The sequence below is a fragment of the Mercenaria mercenaria genome, chromosome 10 (assembly GCF_021730395.1).
Source record: "Mercenaria mercenaria strain notata chromosome 10, MADL_Memer_1, whole genome shotgun sequence".
In the NCBI taxonomy this organism is placed as follows: domain Eukaryota; kingdom Metazoa; phylum Mollusca; class Bivalvia; order Venerida; family Veneridae; genus Mercenaria; species Mercenaria mercenaria.
The window spans coordinates 38159947-38185764 of record NC_069370.1 but is presented as its reverse complement, the minus strand read 5'-3'; positions in this window follow the sequence as shown (position 1 = coordinate 38185764).

Genomic DNA, 25818 nt, shown 5'->3' with positions numbered 1-25818 from the left:
GCATTTAATTTTCATATTTAGGAGGTGCATTTGTCAAAACAGGATGAGAATTTATTATCATAACTGTAAAGAAATTGAACCAAGTTTATTGAGTTTATAATAACCCAACAAAACCATCATTCTAAATAAGGAGAGTTATTACATACTCATTTAAAAACTCCGCTAAGTTTCAATGGAACCTGAAACGTCAATACTTTTCCATGTTGACTTTCAAATCATATCGGGTGTGTGAGGTCATTTGTGACGTCAGTTTCTTGTATGTCGTCAGCTTTCAAAGTTCTTTAACGACGATATTTTCAATTTCACTTGGGCTTAATAACAGATTTATATCATTTATATAATAATTTTAAGTTTAGATGCGTATGTAATAAAAAGATTATTAGATGCACTCGTTCTTTCGCGGAAATTTTTTTTTCGTTCCTAAAGTCGCGCATTGTTTCCGCTGCAGAACTCATGCATATTTCTCGATAAAAATCAAATAACCGTAATAGCATTCCCGTTGCTTGGAAACGTTTTGTAATACATGTTCTAGTCATCTTGTATCAGGGAGTCAGTTAAATGTACCTGTATAATAGAATTCCAGGTAATACACATTTCATTACATGAACAAACACAGTCATACCAAGTCGCCTTTTATGTTTGATACCTCAGATCACCTCTCTTTTTTATCGTTTAGGACAAAGCCGTCATTTTATCTGGGAACCATATGCCGCTTTTTATGGAATTGCACTTTATGTTTTATTGAAGGGTCCATGTGCGCCGCCGTATGATTACATCTGCGGGCATCTCTAAATTATATTTTGGGTATTTATAACATGTGTAAATGTTGAGTACTACTCAACATGGGGCTAGAGGGTGTAGACGGTAGCTTGCATTTCAACTACCGTCCATGTGCATGCTCAATTAAACCGGGCCTGCAACATTTTCTTTCACGCCATGTGTGGCGACATTATTTCTCCTTGTAGTTTTAAATATTACAAATTGATATCGTACATTTTTTTTAAAAATCATGTTTGCCGTCGTGAGACTGAAATACAGCCTTTACTATATTTTGATGTTACAGGAATATATATAATGATGACGACGTTTCAAATATTGATTCTAATATGAAATCATCATTAAAACATAGAATGTCGAAGTCATGTCGACATATAAGTTTGCGCCATACAGGCACCGATAAAGAGTTCTACCACATTTGATCTCTCATTTTAGATAAGAGACGAATCGAGATTATATAACAGAACAGTGTTACAATTCAGTTCGTACACACTGTAATGATTATTAGGCGACATGTATGCACTCCTAAGTTATTCCGCGGGATGTGTAACTTACCGTATTTTATCACATTTATAACACGGTTACGCGTTGACGTCACGTCGACGCACTATATTTGACGTGAAAAAGTGCTTTCCTATTTTCATTTACTTTCTTGTTTGTAAGACACATTAGAATCGAACTAATATAACAGAGTCGTGTTTTAACATGTCCGGTTGTACGCCCCGTGTATAATTCTCTCTGGTAATGCCCTCGTGAAATTAATCCACAGGCGTATTACCTCTTCGTTTTATTTCGATATAATAAAACATGGTTCTCTATATATTATTTCTTAAATAAAAAGAATATCATTTCTGTATAATTATGCACTGAATTTGATAAATGAGTTGAAGTAAAGTTAAAATGCAAGGCTCTGTCATATTTTATAATTTCATTGACTTTGTTTGATGAATTCAATATTGGAAGATACTCATTAATATCCTCAATTTACACAATATTTATCAGCACAAGACATATTAACTTATCAAATAAGCAAGCCATTTGTGTGGTTCAGAGTCTGATATACCATAATAGTTAAAGTCAAGATGTGTAATAATCTAACTAAGACAACATACTTGCATCTGAACGATGAATTTCGGTCCGGTAGAAGGTTAACTACAAAACCTTGATTATTTTCATAATAAGAGGCTAACAGAAACATAATGGAAGAGATGCATTACAACAAAAAGCATTCTTTTCGAATTATAAGTTAGTTAGCTTACTGTACTGTGAACACGTAACACAATCATTCAACAATACAGATGACAGAAGACACATTAAATGCGTTCATATCATTTTACAAACAAGGTACAATTCTTAAAGAAAATAGGACCATACACCAACAAACCGGAATATTTTTGTATGTTTATTATATACATGCAAGTTAGAGAAAACGGACTTGTCACCAGGAAAGCGACATTTCCCTGCTTAATTACGGAAGAGTAAAATTACATAGAATAACATTTTTATGATTGTTAGTAGTAGGCAGACACGCAATATAGTAATCAAGTTATACTGTAGAGTAATATATTTCGCGGTTTTTTTTTCATTTTGTGATTCAATAAACAGCAGACGAAATAGGATTAAGGAAACAATACGTTCGAGATTTTTTTGCATTGTTGTAATACACAACTGGTTTTATTTCCAGTATATATGCTCGTTAGATGAATCCACACTATCTGTGGGAAAATGACTAATCTGTTTTGTCTAATGCAACAATGTGAGGTTACGTTACATGGACAAAGAAAACGACAGTATGTTAACAGTCATCTATTTTATTGTTTTAATAAAGGCGTCGTTGTAAGCTACATTATAGAAGAGCCTTTTTAAGAAAATCGAACTTGAAAGTAGAAAAAATAGCAAACTTTGCAAACGTCTCGAGTCATCTTCTACCTATCAAATTTTGTCATTAGTTTTCAAGATTTGTCAAAATTACTTTTATGTATCCGTTCTTTACATGCATTGTTTTGTAAATATCCTGGTACGACATTGTTCTCTATAACATTACAATAAATTTAATATCAATAGTTGTGCTTGAAATTGTTCTGTTGGGTTGATTGAAGTCAGGTAGGAATTTCTACATAGTTTATTCTTGGTTATCGGGATGCCAAAACTCTCTCTTTTGCCATGAATCTTCTGATAGATACAGAAAAATGTTAGGTTATATCATAACTTTATCATTTTTGAAAAAAAAGGAAAAAAATGAATATCTTTATTCTCATGATACCACCTTAACTTTATATTTGCTTTGCACTAGACTTTTGTGTAAATGTGTTTGTGGATAAAGGTTTACTACACTAATGGAAAATATTAAAATACATTAATGGAAAATATCAAAATGTGTTGCCGCTCTTCTGATGCAACGCATTCTGCTGATTTTGAATGCATTACCATAATATTTTTGTTTCATTCTCTATTCTACGGTGTGCAACCATATAATTCATGTTTCGTTTTATTCTCACACTTGTTAAACATACTACAATATAAATCTTCGTTCACATGCATGCTTTAAATTCAAAAGAAAATGTTAAAGCTTTATGTAAGTAAAAATAAACCGAAATTCACTGAATAGAATGTTTAACGCCCCTCAATGGTTTAGGGAATATTTTTCAAAATGCAAGTAGAACATTTAGGAAATTTTTGAGACATATAAATATGTTTTTAACAACATGGGAAATTTTCAATAAAATCAAATTGTGCAAAGATATCATTTCATTAAATTACGACCTTTTCTAAAGTAATACAGTAACAAAATAAAAAAAAATATCATATTTTGTTTTTATTCACCGAGTAAATGTAGTTGATAGATACATAGAGGAAGATGTTGAATTTCTCTCTATAAGTAGTCGAATATCAAACCACTTATTTCTTTGTTTCATAGATATGACAGAATAAAAAAGTTCTCATTATTTTCCTTTTGACGAAATTCGCTAGTTTGTAAATTCTAGACATTTATGTATATATTTCTGACATTTTAAAATTTGCTTCAGTTGATAATATCATAGAACTACTTGATTTTGTTGATTATTTGATATACATATATCATTATTATTTTCTTAAGTTATGAGGAATTTTAATAATGTATTCTCAGTAATATGAAAAATAAAAAAAAAATGATTTGCGTATAATTAAGAGACTTTATTTACAATTACTTTGGATAGTGTTTAAATAACTTTATCACATTAAAAATTAATATCTTTTGAATAAAATGAAGGAATTTAGTCATGTTTAAGACATCACATGCTGAAAGTCCGAAAACATTGTTCGTTTAAAGACAACATTTCTCCTACAAAAATGATAGCTAACTTGGGCTGTATTATTGTAAACTACAAAAGCGTCTAGTTTATTCAGTAAATTGCATTTTCCCAATCGCACCAGATGTGTTAAAAAAACATACTACAGCCTATATGAAGGTGGTATCACATTTTGAATTTCCAGTGAATGACAAATAATAAAAAGAAATATTCAGTTGTCTACAAACAACAACAACAAAAACATATAAAGTCACACTAATATTTTTCTTAACCCATCAGAAAAGAACCATTCTTATGCCTTATGAATGAGGTTTGGTGCTCTCATTACTAAAAATTAACTAAAACAATAGAAATTATTATGTGACTTCAATGAGCTCAACAAAACAATTCCTAGCACAACTATTGTGAATGTTTTTGTTATGTTACACACTACAATGTATTACCAAGAAACTTGCAAAACCAATGCATATGAAGATTCGAGAGATAAAACTAATTTTGACAGATCGTGAAAACTAATGAAAAAATTTGACGCGTGGTAAATGTCGCATGACCTAATTAAAGGTTTGCTGTTATTTCTACTTTCCAGTTCGATTTTCTTACAAAGGCTCTTCTATTCTCTAATTTAAAATTCATAAGTTAAAACAATAAAATATCTGACTGTTAATATCCAAATCCTATAAGAATTCCTACTGTTTTAATCAACTGACACTTATTAAAGCCATTCACAGTATTGTAACTAGTCAAAGCAGATCCCTTATTTATACACATATATTAAGGAAGAATCTAATAAGCACATATATTGGTAATAGAAATTCAACACTTATTGTGTATTACAAAAATGCTAAAATATCTCGCCCGTGACGTGTCCCTAAAACTGTATTTCATATGGTCAATTAACCATGAAGGACATTTTCTAAATTAGCGAACGCTATGAAAGCGTCTTTTTGCTATATCAGTGAATTAAGTTATTTCTTTCTTTCCATTTTAATAAATATATGTGTTTTTGTCAATTCTGTTAAAATCATTTTTACCTGCATTGTGACATTGACACGTGATCATCGTTCATTCAAGGTCAATAAAAGTGGTTTGATACGCTACATCCAGTGCTAGCGGACGTGATGAATAGTGCGTATGTCATTATTTCTTGATTAGACTCAGTCAAACTAAATCTGCTTTTATTTGGCTTGAATGCGTCCTATGTAATAAAAGGATTTTCTAATGGATTTAATGATATTCTAATTGTCGTGATATGGGGGAAATAACTGTTATCATATATTTTAATGTCATCATTTGTTATAATGATAGAGAAATGTTAAGTATTTTGTGTCTTCGTTGCTGCTTTGTAACTGATCGTCGAGATTAAAATTAAAAGGCAGAAATTGTAATTGCTGAATGAGATGTGTGCTAGTTGGGATACATTTTGTTAGCTAATGATAGGCCGACAGGATGTGATAAAAGCGAGAACGTACACACCTTTTGTGCCAATATTTCAGTTATATAAACCACGATGTCTACTTGTAGCAGTGAGCACCAACTTTATATTGATGCCTCTCCGCATATACCGGGAACAGTTTTTTTAGTAGGGTTCGGACAAATAGTGATGAGATTGTACCTATAACTCCAGCAAAGGGGCAAAAACAGTTTGCAGTCTAAATCTTTTTGTCAGATGTAGCTCTAATACTCATGGTAAAGTAAATATTCCTAAGTACCACATGTCTCCTGAAGTTACTGTTCTATGATTCTGCCAGGATGAATATAGAATTGAGGAGCCGATTTCTAAGCATTCAATTTGGGAGCTAATGCCTTCAGATCGAAGAAACGACTGAGTAGCCGGAAACAGGCCTTTAATAGTTTTCGCACCCGCTCCGCAAACATACGATAACACCGGTGCAATTGCAACCGGAAGTAAACAAATGTCGCGGAGAAGACATGTATTAGCGATATATTTCTCGCATACCTTTCTGGATAACAATATGCCAAGCAAATTATCGATATATATCATTTTATGCAGTTTAACTTCCACCTTTTTCTTCTGTTGCCAAACCTTGCTTTATTTTGTTTTATATATGTATATTATGCATCATGTTATAAAATGTTAAAATATGAAAAAAAAATATGAATTAATGAATGAATGAATTAAGAACCTGTAGGGATATCAACTGAAACCATTGTTAAAGTCTGACTTAAGCTAAGCGCGACGAAATCGTTGATATAACTGGTGATTAAAAATATACAAGTCATGTTTAGATCGGTTGGGTGGCCTATTCATTTAACGCAGTAACCACGTGTCATGGTACCTTACCCAGCCACATTATACTTATAGGTTGCCAATCTTAGAAGTATTCTCTTAATGCTAAAGGCCAAGCAAGGAAGGTACTTATACCAGTCTCCACGTCTTTGGTATGACGCGGTCAGGAAGCGAACCCAAGACCTCCCGCCTCCGAAGTGGGCGATATACTGTTAGTTTACCGAGGTGGTGATAAATATTAAAAGACCTCATTTTTATAATATCTACCCAACATTAAAGGCAATTCGCTTTAAACATGATATCTTAAAACATCTCAGATAGTTATCTTCATTTTTGACTCACGCGTAATTTGATATTAAATTATTTTCACTTTACAGCAAAGCAAGTGCGATTCATGGGTTTGCAAGAAGTCCCAATGTGGTTTATGGCCTTATAAATGCACAAAAATAGCATTTAAAGATCCACCACGACCTAGTGACCTATTTTTTCTCCCACAAAAACTTCGTGAAAATCATTCTAATAATACTGGTATAATACAGCTACATTAGATGATGACAGGTGGAGAATTTAGGCCCTCCTTGAATTAATATGTTTTCACAACTTCATTTACAAACTTTTTTCAGTCAATCGCTTTTCAGTATAGGTTTAAAAACATTGATAAATAACTATCTTACCCTGTAGAAACAAAGATTGATCTAAACTTAGCTTAATATATCAAATACTGTTCTTAGTGCTACATTCATCCGATACAATGATTAGACATTCAACAAATTGTCTTGGCCTTAAATATGACACGGTAAATTTGTTAGTAGATACTTGTACTTCTCACTTTTTTTCATGCAAATCATGTATAATTACCATCATTGTAAACACAAAAGAATACAGTTATTTTGTGGCGCGTCTTTAATTCTTAAATACATCATATTCACAATACAAAGTTACAATACATATGGGCCGTTACGTGACAAAACCTGTATTAGTGATGAAAATCAAATTTGAGATAATAATTTATTTAAGAATATTATTTTACCTTTCAAATGTAAACATTTGAAGAAGGTATCTTTACTTTTTCCAGGGTAATAATGCTTTGAAGTAAGTCACCGTTTAGGAACTTGGCGCAAAGAGCGTCGTGAAAGCACATCATCATTCACAGCGTATATATTTCGTGTCATTTATGCGAAAAAAAAATGTATATCACTAACTTTACATCATACATTTGAATATTTAAAAACAGCTTTAAACCATTTTACTGAAAAAATACCCATGCACGTTTGGTCCACCATGGGCGTTTTATCTATAAACCTCTGTATTCTCATGGTTAATGGGCGTTTTTTGAATTCCGGTAGCCATGACAACACAAACATATTTATTTGTAAAACATTTTACTATTTGATTTGTCTTTGACTAATTTCTAGTTTCTGCAATAATACAAGAAAAGCAATGGTTTTCGAGTATCTTAAACTGTTTATTGTGCATTAATTATACCATGTCAATATTGCAGATTTTTTCATACAATGACCCAGTTATAACTTACAGACAGAATTGAGTATAGAAAGTTTCAAGCTTCTTAAAAACTCTCTCCTGAAACAAATATTCCAACTTTTGATACGAGTAATAACATTAAAATGACTTGAAATGTGAAAACTTTGTTATTATGCTTGCAGTCATTCCCTATGGTGTCTTTTAAATGATATTCAAATCAAATAACAAAATAATGAAGATGCTGTCTATCGGTTGACTATAAGCATCATTAGTTGCAATTAATAGTCAGCACTTTTTTGATGACAAAGGATCAACTGTGTATATTTTCTTACTTCGTGTCTGAACACTATTATATTAGTAGTAAGCAGTATTCAAGGATAGTTATACAGTAATCTGCGTGTATGGCAGACACATTTGTTTTTCTATCATAAATTAAACATAGTGACCAAACATGGCATAAAATATTCAATGAAATTATGTAATACAAAAAAAAAAATGAAATAATTACATGCAGAGTAGATACATATCTGTAGCAGACAAGAAATAATATTCAATAATCATGACGTCGATAGTTTGAATAAGTTGTTTAATATATCTAAAATATAAATACAGCTATTAATAAGCATAATTCCGTATGGGAGAATTAATATTATGGAGTATGTGTTTGATATAAGTAAAGTAATGCACGTATTTTCCTTGCTGTTGCTGACATTTTGTGTTTCACATACGGAGAGTTGGAAAACAAAATTCGGGGTGCTTGTGCCGCACAGTGGCCCGAGAGCATACGGTTATGCGGTCGAAGTGACTTTGGAAATGGCTGTAGAAAAGGTTAGTTGTATCACATAAAATTGTTTCAAAATGTTACTTAAACTTTAGCCTTGCAGGGAATCGTAAACGGAATTTACACTGAAAAGTATTGAAACAATTTTTCAAACTGCATTGTCATGATTTATATCTTCCGCCAATATATAAGCTATTGAAGGAGGTAAAAAACCCTTAAATTTTGTAAAAATATTAGATTTTCAATTTTTGTTGGTCCTTATTACTCTGCTATGAGGTGTTTATATTCATACACTCTTTTGCACATAGAGATATATGAATAAGGTAAGAAATATGAAGTCTTCCATGACAGTTTAATGATAAAATTAGCCAAATATAATCTAACTTGCAACTGTTACACATACGTTTTTTACTAAGGAAACATTAGTACTAACTAATTATCAATGATATGTCACTGTTAGGGTATTTTGTAAATTTGTTTAGAGACTTATAGAAACAATTATAATAAATAAAACTTTACGTAAGCAATTTATCTGTTTTAGGTTAGGTTCAAACCACATTGAGATTGAATAAGGTGGATACAACGAATTGTATTTGTCAATGTTGTTTTCAAAGTAATATGTGCCACTGTTTTTTTTTTAATCAAATTCTTGTAAATGGATAATTCTTATAAAGGTTCTGTGTACCATTTAAAAGCTAAACAGATATTGAAATGATAGAAAATTCTAGAGTTAAAGCGTAATGAAAGAGGTATGGAACCAGCTAAATAATTACGCTCTGCGAACTTAAAAGTCTGTTACTGGTTATTAGTCAACACTTTTTTTATATTGCCAAAAAGGAACAAACTCAGGTCACAAGGGTCTGAACACGGTAAAACTTCCGATAATAACTTGAGAACCACTTGACTCAAAATGTTGAAACTTCATTGAATAATTACATATGCCAAATAGATGACTCCTATTGATTTTGGGTCATTCTATCAAAGATCAATGTCACAGGGACCAGAACATGGAAAACCGTTTCCGATCAATAACTTGAGAACAACTTGATCCGAAACGTTGAAACTTAATGGGATGATTGGACATGCCGAGTAGATAATCCCTGTTGCATTTCAGTCACTAAGCCAACCATTAGTGTCTCTTTGACTTTCGTTCCTGTCCCCTATTGACTTATTGCCTGTTACTACGACATGTGCTTTTCTACAAAAGCATCTTCTAGTTATCCAATAGGTATCCATATACTTATATTTGATTTGATACTATGCAAATGATATTCACTATACACAAAATTGTTATTGCAAACAAACACACTTTCAGAATCACATGACTTAGGTTCATTGTCACTGGCAAATTATCACAAAAATACTTATTATTAGTTCTAACTTTTTATATGTCAGTATGTCCATTTTATATGTGTGAATGAGCGATAAAATAGAAAATATTGTGTCACCTGCCAAATGTAGACATTATTGTAGAAAAGAATAGAAAATGTACAAGCCCCAAAATATATTTTCATATAATTTGAGAGAAGATAGTAGTAAATAAATGGTAAATGTCAAATATGTTTAACAATATATAGATAATATTTAGGAAAGTCAAAATTGGTTTTTATTGGTAGGCGATTGTTATGTACAGTTGAACTATACTTTATATAGCTGATACGAGGCACTTTGTCTTCATAGGAAGATGGTTTCTGTTAGTAGATAGTCTTTTGCAAAGGGTGACTTTTTGGACCACTGAACTAAATACACAAATTTGAATGAATGAACACAATGCTTCTCTATGTTAAGGCTTACTAAATTTATCAAAGCTTCATAAATATGTTTTCTATCCTCATATTTTAAGTGCGATATTGGTGTGGTTGGATACAAATAATTCGAAAGCAGAAAATGAGAGGGTATAAGCCTACAAAGTGTAGAGAATGCAATTTTCATTGTGTGCAATAAGACGCTAGATGATCCATAGAAACGATTTAAATGATGCATGTTCTATATTTTGTATCGCAAGCGGCGATAATGCAAATCAAATAACAAACTATTGTTTTTGATGTGTGTTGTAGTTACTTCGCATAAGTCGCGGCCACGGGACGTCATATATATATGGCCTTGATTTTTCACTCGCTTTGCTTCTTCGGGAGAACTTGACTAACAGCCTTATGCTGTCAATTACTTAAAACAGTTGGTTTTCCTTTTGCCTGAATATAAGGAACTAATGTTAGGACCTTTTAAGCAAAAATGTGCTGCTAAATGTCTTTGTCTTTAGATAGCTTTGATGAAAACCTTTGAAATGTCTTTTTCTTTCTCTACCCTTTCCAACAGGTAGGTTTTGCAAACAGCTATGCGAAGGCTATCCAGCTTAATTCGTCTGTTATAACCTATATATAAAACATCAATATCCTGCAGTCATTCACAGCCTTCCGTTTCAATAACCCATGATACTTATTACAAATTATTGCATCGATAAATTTCCACTTTAGCTGCTGGAAAGCTTCCTGTATCTGCCAACAGACGATCATTTCCTTAAATGCCGTGTAATCTATAATTATTACAAAAAAAGTTGTATACATAACATTGCAATCGCATGAAAAACAGATTTTTTTTTTCTGCGTTTCTGTTAATGTTACATGCGTACATATTGAATTTTAAATATATATCTATCTGGTTTTTATTGAACAAAAGATCCAATGTCGTAATACTGGTATGATACTTAAGTAGATATAAATTCTATGTAATGTTCTTTCAAAACCTTCGTATATCAGGTGAGCAAAGCAATATATTTATGTGCCTCCATCATCTAGACTAGGCAGGAGTTTGCTTGATACCCTGTACCAACACCAGTTTGACTTTACGCGAGAAGAGGTAAAAGGAGTAGAATAATTCCCCGGTCACAAGAACGCTAAGAGCTCCGTACGAATAGGTTTTCAGTGGAATTTTGGCAAACTCGTACGGCGTCCGTACGGACATCGTTGACTCTTACGAGCGTCGAACGGACTTTTTTTTAACTCCGAGCTCACGAGTTTTCAACGAGCTCGTAGACATTTTAGAAGTCGGGGGCAGCTCGCAAGAGCCCCGTACGGAAACCGTACGGGCATCGCACGATGTCCGTGCGGATTTGGAAAACTGCGAAGCTTGCCCCGATGCTCGCACGACTGTCGCAGAGGACTCGCATGGTCAACGTACGATGTCCGTACTATGTTAGCTACAAATGGACAATTTGTAGACGTCGCCTAACTGATTTATTCTTGTCGCAGGGACACCGTACGGACACCGTACGAGCGCCGTATGAGCCAGCGGGCATCGTACGAGGTACGGTCGGGCTCCTTGCGAGCTCCGCACGACTTGTCTGCGATGTCCATACGGATATCCTACGATTGAAAATGGAACTTTTTCAGACGTCGCCGAACTGATTATTCTTGTTGCGCGGACACCGTGCGGACGACGCACGAATGCCGTGCGAGCGCCGTACGAACCAACGAGCACCCTACGAGGAACGATCGGGATCCCTGCGAGCTCCGCACGACTTGTCTGCGTTGTCTCTGCGGATATCCTACGACTGCGTCCTCTAAAGATCGTACGGGGCCCGTAGGTACTGTGATCAGACGCTACGATTGTACAGAGACCGTTAGGATTCTAAAATTGGTGGACTCGTACGATTTTTTAAACCGTACATACATCGTACGGTTTTGTGACCGAGGCATAACGGAGATACAGAAAGTTTGTGGTTGGAAAAAATAAGTTTAAAAAGAAGAAATTAATCTAATGACATCTATCTCTATTGATCGGGGATAAACAGCTTGTCACGTAATTAGGATTTCAATTTTGTTATAATATCGTCTGCTGCATGTTTGCACTGATATTTTTGCTCTGACGTCGACATTACTGCTCTTTACGACATCAAAAGGACAAATTAACTTGGTAAGTAAAGAAATACGACAGGTGAAGTGCAAAAGTGCAAATCAAATAAACAAAAAAAGGGACAAAGAAAATTAGAACCTACCAATGACATAGTAAAACATGCTTTTTAAAACACACAGCATTGCATGCACAAAATACATATAAAAGAAGACCTGTCACCATGGAAACGACATTTTTCATCTAATTAAAATTACAGATAATAAAGGCATTAAATGACTGCAGTGTTATTATTTGTAGGAAGCATGTGATCTTTTATTTTTATAAAATGATCAAGATTTTTTGAGCAGTCTTTACTCTAAACTGAAAACTGTTCATGTTGTTTTATATCACTACTTTAGAGTTGCACTGTATCTAACATTTTGATAAAGGTACATTTTGATGAGTTTCACGTCATACCGACGCAATAAAAGTGCACGGTATTTGAAATCGTTACTGTACAGATGTTAATTTTCCAAATTTGTTGTTGCTCTTTAGATGCAGTATGTCGATCTTGATGCGAATCTTGATCATAACGTTTGTATCTTAGCAGTATACGTTTGGATAAGAGAACTACATTCCAATTTGCATTGCTTGCAATGAAAACGTTTTCCAAATAAATAGGTGTTTCCCTAGTAGCCTAAGGGAACATTACCTGCTCGAAGTTGCTGATATAGGCCTATAAGATGATTTTTAAAAAAATTCTTGTACCAGTTTTGACCTACCTAAAAGTATCCATGATCTCATCCCCACAAGAATCGTGAACAATAAAAAACTTGTTGACATCAACAGCGTTGCTTGATTACATATTCAGTAGAAGTATTTAAATATGTCACGGTATTCTTACAGATTTATCTTTTCCTGCTTTTTATTTCTGGAAATCGAGAATTTATTTTCAGGAATACAGTAATATTTGAAATAAACGGTATTTGAGAAAACCAATATAAATAGGTCGGCTATTGATACAATTTGTTGCAAAGACTTACTTGACTTATTGACACAGGACCAATGCTGTTGTGTCTCTGTAATTCTGTGAAGCAATCAGCATGGATGGTTATATAGTGATCTTTATGTGTGGCAAAATGATTTCTTTAATTTCTAGCATAAATTTCGCAATCAATGCATGATGAAACAAATTGGCATTTGATTTTTATGATTATTTTCAAAAGATGGAAACAAGACTTATCCAAGGCAACACATGCGCTCTTTCCAGTTGCGTGACAATGCCCTTTTGTGTATTACAACTGGCTTCACGAAGACATTTGTCATATAAACCAGTGATAATAGACATGGATTTTCATTGGTCTACCTAATTACGTAGTAGCTTATTGACAAATAATACATTTAAATGTATTTATATGTAATTTATTACCTTTTTGTGTACGTGTTCCAGTGCATTTAATCAAAAAAGGTAACATGAATAACAACGAAATGTTAAGTGAAAAGGTATGATGCACATAATATAACACTTTTAGGTACAGTATATACATATCTGTAGCAAACAAGAATTAAGAATTAAATCAACATATCAACAAGTGTTCATGCGAACAAATATATATATATAATGTAAATTTAGATACAATTTATATAATGTAAATTTAGATACACAGTATAAATCAACATGAATACGTATAAGAGAATGCATTTTATGCAATCTGTGTTTTATATAAGTATACAGTGATGTACGTGTTTTCCTTACTTTTGGTGACGTTTTGCGTTGCTCGGACGGAGGGCTGGAAAGCCAAGCTAGGAGTGCTTGTGCCTCACAGTGGTCCGAGGGCGTTAGGTTATGAAGTTGAAGTAACTTTGGAAATAGCTATGGAAAAGGTACGTGTATTATATCTAAAGGGGACCGTCTCAAAATTGCTGCACATTTTAGAAATCTAGAAAGTACTCCAATATGTTCCTTATTGTAAATGAAAAGTAGATACAGGGTTATTCTGCGCGAGTTGCACGCAGTACAATTTTATGTAATAAAGGGGGAATCTAGTTGAACATAATAGTCATAAAATTTATTTTGCAATATTTATATGCTAGTCAGATGTTTATATATCTTACTTTATTCCTGAGGCTAGCCCCTTTAACGCCTACTCCTTAAAGGTCCATTACTAAGGGAAAGTGAGTTGCAATTTTTTTCATAGCCAGTGCATAGACTTCTGCAAGACACTAAATAATGAAGATTGGCAGGTCAAAATTTACAGAAGGTCTTTGGAACTCAAAGAAATGTATGTGTATTATGTTGAAATTTCAATGAATCGACAGAATGACCCCCAGGTCTTTTTAACTTTCTTCATACTTCATAGAAAAATAATTGTACATATACTGCGATTTATTTCGAATTTCTACATACCAACTTTCATTTTCCAATAAACTGAAATAGTTTCTGTGCTTTTTAAAAGAAATTAAAATGTTCACTTTCCTTAGTATTGGACCTTTAATAGCTTTTTTGTCAATTTAACAAATTCATATGTCTTAAATAATCTGTTTCCTTAGGGAATTATTAAAAAAGGAACATTCCATTATTTCATTTTTGAAGAACGTTTTTGTCGTCTCAACTCAAATCAAATTAATGAAAACATCGCATTTCATCCGAGCAATGCCCTGTGTATGTTCAACATATTTGTATTTTTATTAATTAGTATATTTTTGTCAAAGGAATGTAATTATGATGGTATGTTTTGTGGCATTTCCCTGAAGAAGTGTATCATTTTAATTTAACTGAATAAAAAGAATCCTATACAATACGTTTAAAGTGACACGATGTATAGGCTTATAAAAAGTAGTCTTATTGCTAAAGGGACATTACATTAAACTTTTCACGTTGTATAAGTACCGGAACACTTCCTCAAAAACATTATAAATCATAAAAGCAACAGCATGAAGTCAATAAAATATGCAAGAAGATCCTTTATTGTAGTAATGAATCTAACCAAGATCCGGGTACCCGGGTAGTTCTGATTTTGAGGAGAGGGCATAAAAGGGAACCAGGTAGGGTTCGAACTATGTTTATACCCGAAAGGAATTTGACCGAGTTCGAGTTCCTACCACTGGAACATACTATATATGTATATTTAGGTATATATCCTGAATACAGTTTGCAATATGGAGTACCTCTAGAGGCTAGGGCAGTTAGATAACGCTTTGATTTATGGTAGTAAACGAAATTTTCACTATATTAACTTTTTGCCTTTGATAGACGGACAGACGTTCAAACTCTGCGGACAAGGAGGCAAGATAATTATTAGGTAAAATTTCAACTTATGAAACTCGAAATTTCTACTTGATCTATCGAAAATTTGAGTAAAACGCGATATGCGTAACTAAACTAACGAGTTAGTATCTCTCGCTTTTGGTGTCATGTTCTACATGTGAGGAAGCCATCCAGCTGACATACGGAAGGTAGGTGATTCTATCTAGGTGCAGGCCCGTAATTAAGGACCTGGAGGCACCTGGTCTCTTTCTCAACCAAGAAAAAGCTTTGGGAAAATCGCCGTATGACTAATAATTGTGTCAGTTTGACGTTAATCCAGTAATTTATATACTATAAACTATACTCTTCCTAGCGTTATGTATTTACATGCGATGTTACAATAGGTTGTTAATAGTTCATTTGCCTAAGATGTATTATTTTCATGAGGCGGTGTGAGTACGTTTAACATAAAAAGCTAATTGGGTTGAAAAAAAGAAACATGCTTCTTTTGATGCAAATTTCTGACTTTATTATGAAAGAAGTTGTCAGAATAGTAAGATGGTTACTGTTCATTGGTAAATTATACCTCTGTACTGCATTTCAAATTTTATTTACAACTGAAGCATAAAAAAATGACTGAATATAATTGAATATATGTGTAAAGGCATATGAATGTAAAGCTTAATAATCATAGTTATGATTTGCGATATTCAATGAGGTTTCACGTTTTCCTTATCTTACTAAAATGATCTCTTTTGACTTCTCACTACAGTTTCGTACATTTTGTGAGAAATTTTGCTTTTACAGCTTTCTGTCTACCTGCAATAATGGATCTAATGATCGAATTGCTTAAATACTCTGTTAAGTCCCTTGATCTCATAAAAGCATTTCTGAAATTTCTACTTCCTGACAGACAGATTTAACAGAGAGTTGTCTAAATAAATCAAGACAAATTCTGTTGTTACAAATCTACATATATATATATATCAAACATCATTATTCTACGAAACAACCTTCCATTTCCATAGCATGTTAAAAGTATTACATGTTGTTGCACTGATAAACTTCCGTTTCAGATGCTGAAGGAGCCTATATAATCGAATAACATGTTAAGTTACTTTCCCAAAAATGCTATGCTTCCCCGATCTGCCATCAAACAAACAAATCATCTTTAATACCGATTAATCTATACTTATGACATAAAGTTACATATATGAATAGGTTGCAGATTATTTATTGACCCTCTAATGAACAGCAGCAAAGTTAACGCAATAACTTGATTCAGCAGAAGGTAAAGTTTATCAAGTAAAACTGTAGGTAACCATTGACAACCTCCATATTTGCCAAATAAATGATATACTTCATTTACTTGATTCATCAGAAGGTAAAATTTATCAAGTAAAACTGTAGGTAACCATTAGTAACCTCCAAATTTGCCAAAAAAATGATCTATTTACTTAACTTGATTCATCAGAAGGTAAAGTTTATCAAGTAAACTGTAGGTAACCATTAGCAACCTCCATATTTGCCAAATAAATGATCTATTTAATATAGTCAATAAACAGGTACTGCGTAATGGGACATACTATCCAAATAAGTCGGACAAAAATTTGAAAATCTCAATTTGCTGATTGGATGCTTAGACTACTGTAGTTAAAATGTTGCCATGACATTTTAATGGTTTTGTTTAAAACTTTCACAACTGATCATTTACACTTATTTGTGTTCACTAAGTGCTTAACTCTTGTTATGCTGGACACGATTGATTCTGCCTTTGCGATCAGTGTAGATCATGATCAGCCTGCACATCCGTGCAGTCTGGTTAAGATCTGCACCGCTCGCCATTCAGTCAGTTTCTTTTTGGTAAGCACCCCTTTTAACAGTTATGGTTACTGTCCAAATTGAAAAATGGACAAGTTCATTATAGAAATTAAGCAGGGTAAGGGTTAATATGCGTTACATTTTCATTGGAGGAATTTTCAAAACTGCCCTATCCTAGTTGCCCAACAAGAGTTATTTAAGAATAAATGTTATAAACATACTTTGCCTACGAAATTATATTAATATAAAAACGGTTGTGTTATATTTGTGAGAGAGTAGGAAGGACAACTACGTACTTTGCCGAAATTCATCAGAAATGCAAGTCTGTACAATTATTTACACCTCATTTTCCCCTTTTTTATTTGAAATAAATAAATCAGAAAGCTACGTGCCGTTATAAAACTTGCCTTTTGGTCAATATTGCTGAAATATCCCAATATCTAACAAATGCAAATGTAAAGCTGTAAATCTTATTGAAATCAAAATTGTTATATACTTTTTTTTGCTAAAGGGCGGTAATTACAATTTTTTATAAAAATTGATGAAATATATATTTCTAATAAGGAGCTAACTCTATGTAACGGGTCATTCGGTTCCGTAAATCAATCTGGTATAATATAATGATCTATAATAGAATATACAAAAAATGAAAAATGTCATAAGATGTCGCTAAAATGTGATTTACGTACGACCTTTAACTGCATCTTTGTTGGTTTCACACCACTAAGTAATTTTCACTCAGAAATGTTCGACTTTGTTGATCATTGTTTTCAAAACAGATGTACATCTTATTTCGGAACAAGTATACGAGGGTTTTTAGAAATGTAAAAAATGTTAATCTCCTATTTCTTTGAACTGCAATGGTATACGATGAAAATTCAAAATGAAAATTCATTCCGGGGAGATAACTGATCACATAAAAGGGCCCTTGTTATGATGCGCTTCATATGGCAAGTTAACTGTGGTTTCGTTGTAGGAGTTTATAAAAGTAAATGGTATAAAAATCGATCCCTTATGTTTTATGTGATATCATTAGACAAAACTACAAATGTATATAAACTAAATATTTCAACTTTGTTGGCAATATGAAAGTCGAATAAATGGCAGTTGTGATTTACATACGTATGTAAAATAACCACTACTAAAATTATTTACAAGTCTGAATAACATAGAAGTAATTGTAGTTAGTAGGAACAAGTTAAAAAAGTTGAAATAGAAATGAACTTAAAGCACGAATAATTTTTAACATGAATTCAAAGCTTGTTACGTAATTAGGATTTCAGTTACATTTTTCTGCGTTTCCTTTGTACAAGAATATCGTCTGATGCATGATTGCACTTGAGTGATGCTGCACCGAACAACGCAACATCAAAGTACAGAAGGTATAAAATACTCCCACAGAAGACACCAATTAAATTCTTTTGTAAGAATATTACATGCAGAAAGGCTATAGAAAACGGACGTGTCACAAAGAAAACGGTATTTTCCAGAAATATTTTGTATAATTACAGAAGGAGTAAAAAAAAGTTAAATTTATGCAGCGTTTCTTGTTTTTCAGTAGCATGTAGTCACGTAAACATGCAATTTACTTGTTCATTTAGCCTTTTTCTGAAAGCTGAATACCATAGATTTATGATTTTCATGTTATTAACAGATGAATAACTATAGTAGTGTGTTTGCTCGCAATTATCCAACTTAAGCTGTCCAGTGGTTTTTTGTCCACCGGCGTTCCAAGGCTGTGCTCCACTGTGTTCCTTATTGTATTAGTTTTGGACTTGTTTTCTATTTGTCTATGTGTCTATCATTTACACATCTATATATAAACTGCTTTTATATTTTGCTTTTGGAAGGTTACGTTCTTGTGTATTCATGTTGGAAATTTGTGTTTACACTTTGCTCTGTAGCAAACTTACAATTGATGAAATTGTTAATATACAAAAGTTACTCCCAACTTCACTAAAGCACCATGTCATGCATTACCTTAATTTTAATAGATCTCATTGATAGTTACCGAAATAATGCTGTCCTGCAACCCTTATTATGTGCTTATTCGCATTCTATATAAAATTTGTTCAGTGTAGATTCAATCATTTTGCTTTTTAACATTTGCATATGTAAATAAGGTATATTTCTTATATTTCTTATTACTCAAACCTATGACGAAAGCTATTTTCCTCTGGTTTTATTTTTATTTTATTATATAGATAAGTTTCAATAATTTGGTACATATATATTTATTTCAAAAGTCATAAAAAAGGTCTTTGGGATATAAAAATCTATTCTGGTGAGTATGTGTATTTGTTTTATATCATTGGCAATTTTTGAAATTGACGATAGGTAAGAGCTGTAAGCCATTTAGAATATCAGGCAACATGTATGTGTAACTTGTTAATTGCTTGTGTAATTTTAGAACCTGATACTTTGTTTTCAACTTTTGTCTTTCATGAAACAGAACCATGTCATATTTATGAAGGCATACAGAAATTTAAAACGTTCTATCGACTAAAACTGTAAATAAGCAAATGTGGCTTAATAAAGACCAGCTAGGTAAATATTCTTTGTCACATCGGTCGCATTAATTTGGCTGTAAAATACGAGTAAAAGAAATGATATTGTCTACTGCAGTTTGAGCTTTTATTAAGTTAAAAATTATAAACCCATACAATCTATTTTTTCATTATGTTATTGAATTTTATCATCCTGTGGTAACGATTTCTTTCTTTTAACTATACCTGTACATGATAAAAGTGCTATATCATGGGTAAAAAGTAACATATTAATGGTGTTGGATTCGGACATAAATTAAAAAAAAAGCATTAGATTTAAAATACTGATGCAGCAATCATACGTCGTACCACAAATTTTGAAACTGTATCATCGATGGAATGCATGATGGTATTTATTATCAGACACAAACCTAGGCATTGTTATCATCTGTATTGGGTTAGGTCAAGGTCACCAACAATTGTCTTACCTGATATTTATTACACCGGTTCAAAACAACAAATATGAATGAACTTCCTGGTAGGGGTTATAAGTCATTTTTCTCAGTAAATACAAGAGGGATACAAAAAATGGTAAAATGTTAAACACGGCAGTTTTTGACCAATTCAAGCTTTAATAGTGAAACTTAATTAATTTTTTTACAGAAGTTAGGTGTATTTAACAACTGCTTCACAGTCAAATAAGTTCTCCCAACTCTTAAATCTTCTGAATATCCCTTCAGATAGAAATTAAATAGGAAATTTGAAATAACACATTGAAATTTTTCAAAGATACCAAATCAAGAATAAGTGGCGGCATTCGCCCTTATTACTGACTTAGAAGAAAAATAGTCCCTTTGATAATCTGAATTTACCCGTTCCAAATCTAATATGAACTACCTAAATTCGAAGAGTTACAGCTTTAAATTTTGTTACTAATTATGATGGTTTCATTTCGCTTTTTTAAAACAAAAAATAATCTCATATAGATGGAGACTGAAAAGCATTCGAAAGTAAATATCTTAAATTGATGAACAAACTGCATTATCATACTGTTGCGATTATAAAAAAGTCAGCATTTTTGTGCATAAAAGCCATAAATAATTAAATGGCTATTAGGAAAACGGCGTTTTCATAGAGGCAAATTGGTTTTATTACTGCCGTCATTATACTGTTAAATGAGTGTAATGGTTTTGAATCTTGTTTGCATGTGGACACGCAAGAACTTTTTTTATTTCTGAAGAAAATTGGCATGCCTTACATTTGTCATGACTGACTTAAATAGATGCAAATGAGATATACATTATACAAGAACTACCACTTTATGTTATTATATATTTTTGCAAATAATAAAAGTTACACCCCATTAGTAGATATTATTACAATGTTTATTAATTGCATTAAGTGATTACACAGGATTAAATGTAATTGATTATTTCATTGTCAACGATTGGGATTTTCATAAAAGGCGTCTACATGCAATGTAGATGTACTATCAATATTTTGTCATTTCATGAAAAAGCTTTAGTTGATATATTCCCGATGGGAAGTCTTTATCTCACAATAACATCTTGTAAATAATTATTTTCATTTTCGTTTTGATTAAACTACAGCAGTTACCTGAGGTTTTGTTTGTCGCACGAGATTGAATTCCATATCAAGTAACAATAAATACTCCGCGACATTATATTTGCTTTTTGCCATTACTTATCTTGTGAGTATATTTTAATATGCTACATCATGTTTGTTTTGTATCATTGTAACTGTCAACATTTGCACATGTTATAAGTACCAGAATGTAATTTAGAGACATCCGCAGATGTATTCATACGGCGGTGCACATGGAACCTTCAATGATTCACAGAGTGCAATTCCATAAAAAGCGGCGTATGGTCCCACGATATCAGCTGTCTTGATATCCCTGATATCATTTGCACCGCATTGAAAGCAATGTCGTCTTTATCGTCATCAAAATAAGGTAGACAATTATTGTCTTTCATTCCACTCCGACGTCGCATTAAGAAAATGGTCGGCTCACATATTTTATTAGCATGGCAAACTGCCAGATTTACAATGGAAGTTTCAACTGTCCAAATACGGGAACATCAACAAATAATTCATTCGATTTGAAGCAAAAAACAAGTCTGACATCAATGAATAAATGCTATCTGCAAACGGCTCTTTTCCCTTTGCAGAATTGAAAAGATCCCAAAAGAGTTTAAATTACACCAAATATATTATCATCCTAGCAAGACTTTAACACTTGCGCTCCTTCAGAAACGAACTTTAATGAAATAAACTTTTTATTTGCGAGGAACTTTAAAACTAGTGAATATTATTTCAACATTTAATAAAAGAACATGTGTTCACATGTAAGATCAAATTGTATTACTGTCCCTATCGTGATTACATTGTTGATGTTTTCTTCTTATTTCAACTTATATTAATCTGTGACCTGTCTTAAGCAGCCATATTGTGCCGCTTCCTTAGCTGACTGCTTAGTAAGGTTTGACTGTTTGATGATTATACTTAAAACCAGTTTTTACAGACAGTGCTGAAAATCAAACGCAATGTTAAACTGTTTTTCAATTTGACATGTTTCTAAATTGTAGAGATGTAAAACGCATGCACATTTATTAATTAGAACGTTAATTTCGTAATCGATCAACACCCGCGGCTCCAGAATGAACCCGCCCCATGTGGTTTTGGGACGATCTGTGTATGAAAAGAATTGGAACCACTGCCTTACCCTTGCATGATCGTAAGAGGCGACTAATAGGGTCTTAACACTTGGTTTTGCGGTAACTCTGTGATTCCAGCAGGTATGCAAATTTTGATTTCGTACCTCATGTTTTAATTTCGATGTAAATGAGATGTGAAACCAAAATTTGTAGTCCTGTTTGGCGCTATATAACCTATACTGTGTTGGTGCGCCGTAAAACCCAAATAAATAAATAAATAAATATCCAGAATGAACCCTATATACCATATAAGGAAAAATTACAAGTTTTAAAGTTCTATCTTTATACTACATAGTAAGCAGTAATTCACTGAAAATCCGGTTTTGTTTGTAAAACAGTGTAGGGCAGAAACTTTTGCAAACTACACAAATAGGATATATAAACTATATTTTCTTTACTCAGTTTAAAGAGAGAGAAATTGGTGCATCGTTTAGATAATTAAAACGATTTCTTTTATCAAATATTTCCTTTAAAAACTGAGATACTTATACACCATCAAGAACGCAGCAATATGCAGCCATCATAGACGAAATCTGTTAGTCACATAGAATGATACAAGAAGTTTCAACATAAACATTGGGACATTTTGATTTTTTGACTTTAGGCATTGCGCAAGACGATGTGCAAATGAACTGGGCAAAATGAGTGTTAAGACCATTTCAAGGCATAGATTGAAATACCTTTTAGTCATCATAGATCACTTTCACTTTCGAATAACAGAGATACCATCCTTTTTTACACTGGAGGACTTTACGAAATGCGTACGATAAAACAATTTTAATGCTTGCCTTGTATTTTGACGCAACAATTTCACCCATTATTCACCACAGGGGTTTAATTAAATATTCTGAGATAAAAACGAAACTATGATGATAACACAATAGATGACTATCATAATACGTTTAATGTCGTGGCCGAGAACAGTTTACAACAAAAACATTCATGCTTTAAAGTCCCTTGACTTTCTTTATATGCACGTATTACCGTTTGTTTCAATAAGAAGCTGAAAAGTATTGTTTAGGCGCCAGTCACATAATGGACGTCTATTTGAACTTTGAAAGTTAATTTACATTTGAGGAAAATACTGACTCGCTTCTTTGATCAGAGAATCATTATCGAATGGTGCATGCAAGAAACCGGTCAATGCTCTTATATTATTACGTGCACGATAAAAGCGGCGGAAAGATAAAGAACCTAGAAAGCTTCCATAAACAATGCAAAAAACAGGTATTACATCAATTCACACTGGTTTAGAGTCCGGATATGGAATAGGGAACTTTTTGCAACTTTTTCTTTTAAGTTGACAAAAACAGAGTGTCTCTGCGATAGGAAACATTGAGAACATGTGACTGGTCGGGGCTTGACTTTAGCTCTGCGGTACACTTGCCCAAAGGGCAACTTCAACTATTTTTTACTTGTCCGAACCCAGTTTTTGGTTGCCCCAGTGTAACATGGAGATGTCACAGATGAGATATTACAATGCAGTATTGCAACTGAAACAATATTATAGATTTTTGAGAACTATTCCTTAGGATCGTTCATATACTTCACTTGCCGAGTATGATATTTTGCCTGGTCGCACTCCACTTTTACCTGCCCCGGGTAATAGGATAGTCTTTAAGGTCGAGCCTGCTGGTGTAAATGTCATTTGTTAAATATGCATAGTAACCACTTACCAAAACTGAGCATTTTAGATGAGAAATACGCGATTGAAATGGGCTTGTATATATTCCCGTTCATGTCCATGGTTTTGTATACCAAGGGATAAGGTTTAAGCATAAACAATGGTATTTTCTTTCTGGTCTGGTGCCGGTGGCATTTCCTGCATTATAACGAGATGTATCTACTGTACATATTGATTAAGTTAGCGTATCTATTTTTTGTTACTGATCGGCGAGGATTGTCCTAACAAGTTTAAATGACGTATGCATATATTTTAGACTAGAACGATGAATATTTCTCTCCAAAGAAAACTGAATTGACAACTATATTCTCTCAACTGCAGCATATGTCAAATAATTTTCTACGAAAGTAGAACTGATAAAAGTCTACCAATACTCAAGAAAATTATTTTTTTTTATTTCAGCACACAACTAAAAGATGATCCCTTTACGTGTGTTTGATTTACCGTTCTATTTGTTAAACTCAACGAAATGTACATTATTATTTCAAGGGATTATTTCTTTAAACGATTCCTCTTAGTACAAAAATCACACCGGTTGATACCCTAATGGAAGCTTTTAAAATTTCTCGTTAGAAAGTAGTACGATGATAATGAATCTTGCCAATAGCACGTGCACGTACGACTAAATGGAAGATAATATTACCAAAACAAGTGTCATAGATAGAAAAATATTGATTTCAACAGACCCGGATGATATTTTTATTTCTATATTTCATTAGCAATTACGATTTTTTTTGGCGATTAATGGAACAATATTCTTTCATTTTTATCAAAACGAAATTTAGACGTTCACTTTTTGATCTTTCGATGGAATAGCCGACAGCAAAATACACAATAACACTTCTAGTTATTTCGTAACAACTTTATTTCAACTATGTACGCCACTGTACTTAGCTTTCTACTTAATTTTAGAATAATACCGGATTCTGAGGAAGGCTCTGTAGAAGCCTGCTTTGGTTGTGTGGTTCAAGTTAATCCTAAACTACATCTGAAAAAGATGCAAATCTCTAAGCACGAACACAACAACATGATTTTGCTGATTTATTCATCCAATTGCTGGAATCACAATCGCTGCACAAACGCGAAACGTTCAAAAATCAATTGCTTTCAAAATAAAAAAGTGAAGTTATAAGTTAGTGTTCCTGTGAGAAAGGTGTGTTATCCAAAATTGCAATTTACGTTTTTGTCTGTATTGAATGTCATTCAAAGTGATACACCTTTAATGGACATATCGAGGTAACATAAAGGAAACAGTGATAAATATCCCGTTAGAACGCAGCGACCTCAAACCGCAATCTCACAGCAGAGAATATATAGATGTGTACGTAATTAACCTACGACAAAACACAAAGTTCAAGTAGAAGGACTTAACGTATACATACAAGAACCCAGTGACGCTTTGCTTTGGAAACCTTTAGTAGTTTAAACCGGTT